The sequence below is a fragment of the Gracilinanus agilis genome, chromosome 3 (genome assembly GCF_016433145.1).
Source record: "Gracilinanus agilis isolate LMUSP501 chromosome 3, AgileGrace, whole genome shotgun sequence".
NCBI classification, from domain to species: Eukaryota; Metazoa; Chordata; class Mammalia; order Didelphimorphia; family Didelphidae; genus Gracilinanus; species Gracilinanus agilis.
In genome coordinates, this window is record NC_058132.1 from 285239663 (window position 1) to 285252927 (window position 13265).

The following is a 13265-nucleotide window of genomic DNA, read 5'->3' on the forward strand; positions in this document are numbered from 1 at the left end:
CAAAGAGTGCTCTGCTGCCCGGGACATTTTACCTTTTCTCGATTATATGAATCAAGTATAAAACACGAGTGTGTCATAAATCTCTATTTCATGCTTTCAGATACTGCACTGTAATAATGATAGACTGTAAATCATGGGAAAAAAATGTTACCTTTACTTCAGGACTGCTCAAATAGCTAGAAATAGGACTCAACAATAGCACAGATGTCTAGTGGATATAAAAACAAATGTTTGGCAGTTGTCTAAAAATGGGAAGTACTAAGCTCTGACCTGAGATATATTAGAAATAGCAGTAGAATCATCACTGTCAGATTTCCAGTATTTCCCTTCAGTAATTTAAAAAGAGGGCGAGAGAGAGAAAACAACCACACCCTCCACTTAAAAATGGAAGCAGAAAATATGAATAAATGAAAAAGTTAGGCTTTCAGTTCACCAAATTTTGAAAATCACGTATGCTTACATGCATGTGCGTATAATTTCATGGCATACAAATATATTTTCATGGAGAAAATAAATATAATAAAGTGTTATAGTTTGGGATGTTAGATTAGGCTGTCAACAAAGGGAAGGTTCCTGAATGGGCCCTAGGGGGCTGGAAGAAGGATTTAAATGTGCCAACTATTAGCTAATTGTGAGGATAACGATGGCTGGACTCATTGCACAATTAACATCTCAGGGACTGCTTTGCAAGAGCTGTTACAGAATGAAAATGCCCATTTGCTGCAGCTGTGACCAAGTTCTCTAGAATATAGTAATGGGCCGGTGGAAATGGGAATACTTGAGATAATGGTCACCAAAGAGAAGGCCAGAGAAGCTTTTGTGAGGTCTGTGGGGAGAGGACAATGGCCAGAACCAGGTACTTTTGTTTAGATGGTCACAGAAGTAACGATATCATTGTCAATGATTCATGTTCATAGTATCACACTGCATTTTCTCATGCCTCATAGAAGCTGGCCAATATGACCGATTATAGAAACAGAGTTGACATTTTGAAGGAACAATTTAGGAGATTTTGGGAAACAGGGTCAAATAATTCTACTTAAAAATTGACTCCCAAACTTCAGAGAAAGTCCAACCTGACTTCCCTCAGGTTGAAACAAAAAGCCCTGTAAATATCCAGTTCAGTTTCCTGTGATTCTCCATTTCCTGGGTTTCACAAGGACATGATGCTAAAGAAGTGAAATATGGTGAGAAAGTCTGTCCTGCTAAGATTTTTCTCACCCCGGCGGTAGGAAAGTACCATACCAGAAATTACACAAGAGATTCTGCTCTCATGAGACTGGCAGCCAAATTTTGAGCCATTTTGATAAGTTCAGAGGAGCTTCCATCAAGAAGCTTTCAGATTCTTGTCCCTATTGACCCCGCTGAGCCCTTTGAGAGTCACCCAACACTATTTCAGAGTTCCCATAAACACTTGGACATTTCCCTGTGAAAGCTGACAAGTTTTCCCGAAAGTCCTCACATACCACCCTCGAGCTCATCTTGCCAACTGTGCTCTATCAGTGGGAACTGCTGGAGTTGTTCAGGCAGATTTCGTGCAAAAGGCAAAATGAACCCTCCTCATCCCAGTACCTGAGATGCTCTCTGAGAATCGTATAGCACCTAGCAGCTGCACAGACTGTGGAGGAATTCCACCCCTCTTTCTCCCAACCCCCCACCATTTCCATGCAACCAAATGCTGCTACCATGATACTTTGTGAAAAATGCCTCATGATCATGGCAATTACTGTGTGTCAACACCCCTGTAAATATTCTGGGACTGCAAACATTTCAGATCAGATCCCCACGTGGAAAAGGGACTATTCACCTCAAGTTTATAAATTAGCTATATGATTTATCTGTGGGAACCATTTCAAAAAGTATAGATTCAGAAAGACATCTACCACATGATGTCTTTTCCATATGGCATCTCATAATTATTTTGCTGTGTGTGAACATGATGAAAACAGTTTCATAATTCTCCAAGGGTCAGAGTAAATTATTTCAATTAGACATATTTCAGAGCAAACATTACCTTAGGGTTTATTAATAATATTACCTGAGAAGGAACAGCTGCCTTTTATGCATAAAAGGCTGTCAGTTTCTCACCGCTTCTACTATAGAACCCCTTTTGTGACTTTAAAAAATGGCAGATTTTCTCATGCTTTACCTAAACACAGAACTTGGCAGCAGAGACCTGGTTGTAATCCTCAGCAAGGGAGCTAGTGGGTGGATTTTTTCTCTATAAACTCTTGTATAAACCACACCAGTCTCCTGGTATTTATTCTGTGTAATGTTGGAAATTGTACACAGATCCAGCAGGCCATGTAAAGGAGTTTTGTAACTTCCTGAAGCCCTTTCAGGCAAAATCCTTACTCTGAATGCAGTCCCAGAACTGCGGGACATTACAACAGCATAAAAGGAGAGGTTTGCTCTGTTTCTTTTTCTCTGTTTCTTTTATTCTTTCTTTCTTTTTGTTTTATACCTCTTCCCTTTAGAGCCTTCCAAATGTGAAACAGGTCAATTGGGGCCACATAATAACAGCAATTAATATGACATTAATTGACCTATTTTGAAAATTCTGTATATTGCAATGACATCATAGATAAATTATATAGCTAAATTATCTTAATAATTGGGAGCTAGATATACTTTGAGTATAAGGATTCTTAACCTTTTTTCTGATCAGAGAACCCTTGGTCAGTCTTGTGAAGTCAATGGGCCTCTTCTTGGAATTATGCTTTTAAGAAAGTACATAAAATAAAATACGATTATTATATAAGAATAGTTATCCAAAAAATTTTAAGTTCAAAAACCTCTGTTCTAATACATTTCTTCTCCCCTCTCCCTTCCAGATTGATGGTCACTTAATGCAATGGCCATAATCCATACATTACAAAACTTAAACAGACTTAGCTTTGAATCTCTTTCTGAGAACAAAGTTGCTATAATAGAGATCCTGAGCCAGTACTCCATTGCACTGAAATCATAGCATCATCATTCTCAGTATTTGAAAGGACCTCAAAAATATAAACACCTGTAGAACTCAGATTAGGTTAGATATAGCCATGTCCTTCTAGAAGCTAGCACCTTTCTCACAAATACTCTTTCCCATACACCAGCATCTTCATTGGTAATGACCAGGTTTGAAAAAAAAATAGCTGCTGATTCCAGTTAGACTTAACAAAAATTGATAATGAAAGGAGCTTATCATTACCTGGGGAAAAAAAAGGGAAACCATTTATTCTTCTCCTCTCATTCAATTTCCCAAACTGTTTCCTTTATTGTCAATTATCATATTACCATTAAGTTGGTTTCCTTGTTATTTTTTTCTTAATTAAGGTCCTAGCATTTTTGGTCTCTTATTGCAATTAATTCAAACAGAGAATTTTATGAAATATGCTAGGATTATGGAAAATATATCATTTTTTTTCTTTGAAAAAAAGGTTTTTAAATCATTTCTGTCTGTGGAAACACTATTTGCTGTGTCTTTATTGTTCCGAATCTTGGATTTACCTTTGAATTTTCTCTCTCCCTCACCTCTTATCTATTTATCAAGTCCTTTGGATTGTTTCCCTTCAGCATATGACCAATGACTTAACTATTGCAAAAGCCTCCTAAAAGTTCTTTCTCCTTCCACTCCCACCTCCCTCCAATTAATCCATAATATCACTGCTTGAATTTGATCATCACATTCTTCACAAATCTTCAATAGCTCTGAGTTGCCAAGTAAGTTAAGCTTAAACTCCTATGCCTGGAATTCATGACCTTCCAGAACTTTGTATCATACTAATTTGACCTTATTTGAGAATAGCAAAGGGAAAGCAGAGCAGTGGATTTGCAGTGAGAGGGCCTTGGTTCAACTCCTGGTTCTGACCTTTACTCCCTGTGTGAAAGGGTTTAGCACAGTGCCTGGTAGATTGCCAGTGCTTAATAAATGATAGCTGACTACCTTGGGTAGTTATTTAATCTCTCTTGTGTTTTATTTTCCTCATCTGTAAGAAGAGATTGTACTGGAAGTATTAAGAAGTCTCTTCAAACTCTTAATCAAGGACTCTCTGACATTTATCCCTATGACATACTCTCTGAACTACTCAAGACTGTTCTATCCCTCAAGTATGTCCCACTCCCTCCAACCTCTGTGCCTTTAATAATTCTTCCTCCGTGTCTGGAATGCACTCACCCTTCTGCTTCCCCTATTCTATTAAATATCTACTCAAACCTTAATGCCTCCTTCAAATGTCACCTCCTCTTTGAAGACTTCACTAAAACCCTCAGTTAGAAACAACCTTCCCCACCTTTGACTTCACAGGGTATTTGGTTTTGTAACTCCCTAATGCAATTATTATGTAACATAATAAATTATGTATTTTAATGTTAACCCCTTTACTAAATATTAAACTCCAAGAGAACAGGGACAATGTCTTATCCCAATGCTTCACCTCTTCAATACCTAACTTGGTGTTCTTTGCACAGTATGTTTCTGATATATATATTTGGTAAATGAGTAAATAGATATACCCTTCATACCTATGCCCTGAAAGGAAAGGGAATCCTAAATATAAGCATTTCATTTTAGTTACTAATAAGTTATTTTTCCCTCTCTCTAAAACATGTAATCTTGCCAGAAAAAAATGTTCTTTAGCATATAATGATTTGATTAAAGAAAGAAGAAATTTGAAGAAACCTAATACCAATTAACTTTGAAATGTATGGCTTCTTAACTTTCACAGAGTCATTGTACCTATGAAAATTGTAGATTGAAGGCTTCTGAGGGTGACAATATAAGCAAACATAGTTTCTCACATAATTCCTCTCTAACCAGAGTATGTAAAAAATACCACAATGTAAAGGGAAGAGAGCTGGCCTTAGAGTCATTAGGGAATATCTGTATTCAAGTCTTCCTTTCCACAATTCAAAGTGAATGATGATTAGTAAATCACTTACCTGCTTAGTGCCCTAGGTAACTCTCTAATGCTTTAAATTTAAAAAGGGTTAAGGATTTGTTTCTGAAATTTCCATATCAGGAAATCCACATGACAATGAAATTACAGTTCTACCCCCTCCAATAAAACAAATGTATCAAGAGCATAGGATGAATATCAAGATATAGGATCATATTTTTCTTTCTTCATAAATATCTCTTTATCCCTCTTCATTTACATTTATAGGTCTATTGCATCTTATAATTTTGTTACATTTGATCTTCAAGTTTTTTTTTAACATTCTGTCACTTAGATGGTGACCCTAAGTGGCAAAAGCCAAGAAATGTGTCAAGAAATTGGTGAAGTTACACAGGGACATACCCTGCCCTATCATGCAATGTCAAAATTAGTACTGGGGTAAAAAATTGACTAGTGTCAAATTCAAATACTTGAACAATTTAGTAATAATATATCTCTGTAGATTTAATATTTTAATGCATTTTCCTCAATAATCTGGTAAGATAAGTACTGGATGTATTACATTAAAAAAAAGGAAAAAAAAACAACTATGTGACCATGGAGAACTTCTTGTGTGGGAATTCCCTTCTACATATATATAGCAGTGATTCCCAAAGTGGGTACCACCACCCCCTGGTGGGTGCTGCAGCGATCCAGGGAGGAGGTGATGGCCACAGGTGCATTTCTGAATTCAATAAATAGTTTCATAATTTCAAAGTTCAATGTTTCTAATTACACCTTTCTTTACTATATTTCACGAAAAAGGTAGAAACATTAATACATATATCTTTCCTATTAATTGCTATTAAAATTTAAAAAGAAATAATTTCCAGGAGGCACTAAGTAATATTTTTTCTGGAAAAGGGGCAGTAGGCCAAAAAAGTTTGGGAACCACTGATATGTGGCAACCTTTTTAAAATACATTTAATAAAACCAAGGGAATTTCCTGAGGCATTTAGAGGTTAAGTGGATTGCCTAGAGTCAATCAGTTAGTTATGTTTCAAAGGCTAGCTTGTACCTCAGATATTGCTGGCTGCAAAACCTGCACTGCACCCATGATGCCACTTCTGTGAATATATTATCATTTCCATTTTATAAATCTGGATACTGAGGTCCAGAGAAATTAAATATTTTGTTCAGAATTATATATCTAGAGTCAAAGCCACTAATAAAACCTAGATACTCTGAACTCCAGGTTCCACGTTCTTTCCATTATTTTACCCTGCCTTACCAAGTTGACCCTATGTATAAGGTCAGATCATAAGTGAATGATAAATAAGTAAATATTAAGGGTCCTGATGCACAAATAACCCAACCTTCCTACTGAGTTAAGTTTTCCATAGTACTGAAACAAATCTTAATTATTACCCAATAAATGATGAGGGGCAGAGTTACAGTTTTTGAATATGGATCTCCATGTTGGAGTCAAGAAATATTTTTCATATCAAGTAATTTCACTTGGTTATTTATCTATAACCTTCCTGGTTCAAATTTCCATCATCATCATTATCCAATACATTTGTGTAGTGATTTATAGTTTTCAAGGCATTTTTTTCATCCATTATCTTGTATGAGTCACACAACCATTAGGAAGGTATGACAGGTGGTATTACTAAATGCACTTTCTTGATTAGGAAATTACAATTCCTGAGAGAATCAGGGATCTATCTAATGTCATGCCTCTATGTTTTAGAGCTAGAACTCCAATTGTTCTTCACATTCTAATCTAGATTGTTCTTAGAATCAAATGAGATAAATTCTGTAAGGTTCTTTGAAAATTTGAAAATTCTAATTATAAATGAATTATCATTACTTTGAGAGAAACTAAAAAAAATTTATTCTAAAATGGCAGGTATGCTGAAACAATGAAGCCAATAAAATTACAGAAATATCTAGGATAAGAGGTCTAGTTATATACTACAAATAATGAGAGTATGTACTTCCACCACCCATCTGACTATACATATATAGGTGTGTGTGTGTATTTAGTCTCAAAACCAACAAAAAACAGAAAATATATACATATACACACACACACACACACATATATTTTCAGTTTTTGTTGGTTTTGAGACTAAATCACTCTACCTGGACCAGGATGAAAGTCAGTAGATATTTATGGACTAAGTCTCACTATTGACTGAAATGTGTACCCTAACCTGTTCTTTTTCTAATCTGAGCCGATTTGCTCCTCTTTAGTCAACCTGGTAGTTCCCTACTCTGTGGACTTACCATATTGGTACAGGATTTACTACAGATTCTTAGCTACTTTGGTTCATAATTTCCTGGGCTTAAGTTATCCACTAACTTCAATCTTCCTCACAGCTGTAATTAAATATATAGCTTTGCCAAATCTGGCCTAAAAATACAAATTGGAGGGATTTGGCAGATTTGAAATATATATATTTTGTTAATATGAGATTTCCACCACCCCCCCCCCCCACTCTACAACAAAAATGGTGAAGGATTTGAGATCTCTAAGTCTACCTTCTCATTTAAAATATCTACCTATGAGGGCTACTGGGATAAAGTCCAAATGATTTCCTGGCAAGCCAATCAAAAGGATGATACAATTCTATTAAAAGACTCTGCAACTTCCTGTTACTGGTTTTTCCAAACAGAGTTTAGGTGTGATCGTCCAATCTTTTACTAACAGATCACACGCCACTACTAATAAATATGAAAATGACTTCATTTATTAAAATATGTAAATAACATTTAAATTGAATTTGTACTTCTGTATTTTGTTTTATTGCTATAATTTATTTAATAAATTAATGAAAAATATGTACAGTGAGGTAATAGGCTACTTTGTCACTTGTTCTTAAACTACTCTCAAAATTAAACAATGTTGTTTAAGTTCTAAATAATTCAGGTCAGGATGCTGTATTTCTAAGCAAGAAAACTCATAGATCCTGAGTTCTAATGTCATTGTTACCATTTATTTGTAATTTGAGTTAAATTGCTCAATTACTTTTGTATAACAATGTCCTAACCTATAAAATAAAATTATTTTTTTCTAAAAAATCATGCTAATGATGATCATGCCATTTTCCCTCAAACTAATTAAGAATTATGAAATGACCTTTGCATATATAACAACAAAAGGAATAAACATTGTCAGTGTATGAGCAAGCTTTCAAATTAATTTTCCGAAGAGCATCAAAATCATTATTGACTATTATTGTGTATTTGTTTTATTTCAATGAAAAATATGTTAACAGAAAAATGCCTCTACATAGCAGCATAATAAAAATTGATTAATAAATTTTAAAATTAATTATTATTTATAAGTTAACAAATTGCTCTTTTTTAATCTTTTACAAAAATGTCTGAGTTCAGAGTAAGATCCTCCCCTTCTTCAGCTTTGGTTCTGTCCCTTCTTAAATGTCTTTAAATATCAAAATTAATTAATCAAAATTAATATTGTCTTAATAGTGCAAGATAAAGCAAATATTTCTAATATTATTCTAATAGCTTTAATTTAGAAGGAAATTCTACTTTTAAAATAAATCTAAGGCATAGAAGTATAACAGGAGGTAACTGATTAATTTCTGAATTATTCTTTACATGGACATCAATTTTGGAATCCTAAGAACATATTTTAATAGGCAAGTGTATAGATACATACATACATGTGTATATTTGTGCAAATACTCATATATATGTACACATTTATATATTTGGATATATATATACACACATGTGTATATATGTATATATAGGTGTGTGTGTGTGTGTGTGTGTGTGTGTGTGTGTGTGTGTGTGTGTAAACAAATGCTTTCAGACCAGGTCATAATTTCAATCTTTCCACCCTGGAAGTAAGGTCAAGAAAATTCCTGATCCTTAACTAATTGGCCAACTAATCATTTCTACCACCTCACCTCTTTTCATCACCTCTGAAAAAAAAGAGTTGTTTTTTTCTCCTCCTAATGAAAAAAGATGACCAGGCAAGAGGTTTATTTTTTTTTAAACCTAGAAATCATTTGCTTTTCAGTCTAGTCCTTGAAGTCTATCATTCAATGAACAGAATAACTTTTCTGAACACCTTTCATTGTCCTTTTTGTCTTTACACTGGGCTTTAAAGCCTTGTAATGGCCAATTTAAGAAATAATGGGATGAATTTGTCTCCCTCCAGTCTACAGTATAATGAAATATGCACACCCTTTTAATGGTCCTCAGGCTCTGACATCACCAGGTAAGCCCTTCCCAGAAAATCCTCCCCTGGGACACATAGGCTACATGCTGTCTATGAGTAACTCTGCTCACTGGAAAGGGTTTTCTTTCCCTTACTTTTCATCATCTGCTTTTCATGTTTAAACATATAGCCCCATATAGGAAACATTAGAAGGCATATTCTAAGCCTCAGCTTCCCTTTAACATTTTAAATAGGCAAGACCTTTGCTGAACTCCCAAACTTTGCAGCAGTTAGTTCACTCTGAGTTTGGCATTTGATCCAAAAAGAAAAAAGTAAACTTTTCATCACTCACTGATGTCATCCAGAGAAGGGGAGTTTATGTTCTATGAGCTCTAATCTTTGTTTTCTCTCTACCTTTCCAGCCTATTTGTTTCAATTATTTATCATGTCTTTGCAAAGCCCAAGAAGTAGTGATGCCTCCCCCACATCACAGAGTATTTAGTAATCCCAGGATTTCCTGGGATTGGAGCAGTAAATTTTGGCATTCCTTCATCCTAACCTCCTGCAGGTATTGAGCAGAGTCTAGACACTTTACTTTTAGAAGGCCCCAAACTCCAGACTGCACAGATAATAGATCTTTCATCGTGCAGTAGATTATGAAGTGGTAGAGATCAGGATGAAAATTAATGGAGAAGTTTGAGACAAAGAGACTATTTACCTTCTCTGGTTAGGACAATATCCATCACACTTGTAACCCAACAGACTGCTACTCCCCATTGCCCGCTGCACTGTACAATTGTTATTTTTAAGAAATATTTTTCTCTTTTGCTTTGATAATAGACATATTTTTAAATCTAGTTCACAGATTTCTGAAATCCACAACTATTTCTTCCTCTCCCATCCTCCTGCCTCACTTCTCCACCTAACAACGTCTTCACAATAATGCCATTTGATTTAATACTTAATAAAATTGTAAAGGATGATTGTGATCATGATAATAATAATAGAAGTGACAAAAAACCTGCAAGAGGAATGCATTTGAGCATGCAGTCATGTTAGTATTATATAAAAAATTAAAGTGAAATGATCTCCATTCTCTAGGATCTTTCCATGAGTGGTCCCATGAGACAATATGGACATAGACTAATTAGTAAAAAAAATGCTTCACTGAGGAAAATCAAGTTAGAGGTATTGAATAATAGGAAGATCTGGATTCAAGTCTGGTCTCTGATACATACTAACTGTGCAACCATTTATTAAGTCATTTAACCTGTTTTACATGATTACACGTGGAACATGTGTTTGATTGCTTACTGTCTCAGTAAGGGAGTGGGGAAAGGTGGGTTAGGAAGAAGAGAGAGAATTTGGAACTCAAAAATGAATCTTAAAAATAATTTTACACATAATTGGGGAAAAAACAAAATATTATTTAAAAAAATAAATCATTTACACTCTTTGGTGTTCAAAACACCTCATTAAGGCTCCAAGTTGCAGATGAGTTTCCAGTCTGGATCCAGATTTCACATTCTTACAAAATGACAGGTCTGAACAAATTTGAAAAATTTAGCCATGCAAAGAGGCAAATATATAAAGTGAAGCGGTGAGTGAAGGGGTAATTTGCTCTCTTTCATATGTGAGGGAGAATCTTCCATGAGCAAGATTTAAGAAAGGATGGGATGTGAAACCTGGGGAAACTGGGGAGGAAGGGCTTTCCTTCCAAAATGAAAGTCAAAGGCAGAGCTATCAGCAAACTGTCTCTCACTTTTAGTTTGGTGAACTTTCTTCACAAGACCATACTCTGATTTCATCCATGGCACATCATTTGATTTCTTTCTTTGAGAGAAAGTCTATATCTATCCCTCAACCGTATTATTTTAGCTCAAGACACTTCCACAAATTTCATCGCTTCCCACAGAGTAGAATAAATTTTCCTTGACGAAGGTGATTACCAGGTATTAAAGGCTAAGCTCATAAGAAATTTGTGAATTGTTAAGCCTATTTCTTAACCAGTCAAGAGCAAATCCCTCATGTTCATACCTTTTTATGTTAATGTAGCATGCTACCACATCACTTGTGTCTACTTGCATGTCAGGAGAAAACTCCTGAGGCGATGATGTTCCCTCCAGAAATGAACAAGGGCAATTAACTCACTCAATATATTATGTGTATTTTTCTTTCAGAATCTTTCTAGTTTTCCTCAGGGAATTTTTATTTTCACTTCAGAAATATGTATGCATTACTTTTTTGTGATAACAAGGATTTTATTTCTTCCTTTATTAGCTGTTGGGAGTGCCTGATTATTTCAGGACACAATCTGAAGGTCTAGGAGTTCATACTTCAGAAAGACAAAGATGATGCACTATCTAAGGAATAGGCAGCCAACAGAGTACACAGTGCAAAGCCAATCTAACCAGCCTGACAACTTGCCAGTCTGACAGCCCCAAAAAGAGAAAAGCTCCACTCTGCCTGTCTTCTACAATTGTGAGAGTTGATCCCAGTAGAGGGGGGCAGTCGAACCAGCACATACAGTGTTGGCCATTTTACCATCCAAAGGAGGCATATCTGGAGCAAATGTCTTGAGCATAATTTATTCCACAGACTTGCTGGAATAACTAGTGTTCCTCAGAGTCCACAGATGTATAGTCAATGGGGAGCTGTCTAGCAACATGTGATTTTACATGTCTTTCAGCTCATTCAAAAATCTAAAGGCAATACCCTGCTCTCAGGGACATCATCCAGTGAGGTGACATTTCCTGCTGGACTCTGGGTTCATAAAGCATTGCATGCATCTCACTCAGCCTCATACCACATAGAAATTTTCCCCTCCACATCTGACAGATCACAGAGACAACAGTCTTTAATTAATTATTGATGCCAATGTAAACCCATGAAAAACTCAGTACAATTAAAAGAAACTTCAAGTAACAGAAAAAAACAAAAAAAAATATAAAAGTAATTTGAAATTATCAGGTCACATTAGAAGCCTGATTTCTTTGGGTTATAGTGATATGTGGAATTCATTTATCAGAAAACTAGAACAATGGGAGAAAGCAAAGCATATATTGAATATAGATATATTAATTCCTACTTTTACATATGTTAAAGTGATAGAATTTCCTCTATTCTATGTATTGTTAGAACTCTGAAAACATAATTATATCATTTCCATATACTTTATTTCTCCCCCATCACTTCTCCAGAGCTCCCTCAAACTTGGAGTGATAAGCGATTTATTCCACAGCAGGATCTGTCCTAGACATTAAATACAGGGGAGGGGGAAAAAACTTGTGGAAAGGAAAGCCAAAACTGGAAAGTAGATAAGGAAGTAGGCTTCAGCAGCTAGAGCTGGGGTAGTATTAAAGCAAATTTCAAATGTAGCTATAAGCTAAACTAAAAAATTTAAGAAGATAAATAAGCCCCACTAAAATTTCATTACTCCAATTATAAGTATAGTCCTCTTTCTCAAAGGAAAACTCAAAATATGTGGCAGTTCCATTTTGACTTGGCTAATTAATGAATTTAAGTATCTTGAGAAATGAATTTTCCCCCTTCTCATCAGTATTAGTATGTCTTAACCATAAAATGAATGTGTCTTACCCCTATTTTGGAGAAAAAGAACAATTACTCCCCCAAAATAAACAATGACCTGAAAAGCTGGACAAATCTGAAGTTTAATAAATTTTAGTTGAGGTTTCAGATTAGATTCAGAGATCCTCCATGATATAGTAAATATAAAATGTAGTTCACAGCACTAGTTATATTCTGTCTATGCAAGCAAATTTGTCCATAGGATTAAAGGCAATAGCTGGAACTGCTATTGATTAAAAAGTCAATTCCATTCTAAGACAGGTGTAAATATCTCAAGAAGACATTGTTTGCTTCACATTCTTTTATTTATTTATTTTTTGTGGAAAGGGGAGAGATGAGTTTGGGTACTAATTATATGGTGCTTAATCCAATGCTTCAAACATTTAGAAACACCACAGGTGCTAATGTACCATTCAGCAAACATTTTCAGCACCTACTATGTTTAATGTATTTTAATTGAATTAGATTTTTGCCTTGAATGAACTAGATTAGCCATGAATGTTGACTGAACCCATTGCCCCTTTGCTCAGGTCTCAATTAAATTTGTGTACTCAGAGTATATATATATATATATATATATATATATATATATATATATATATATATATATATATATA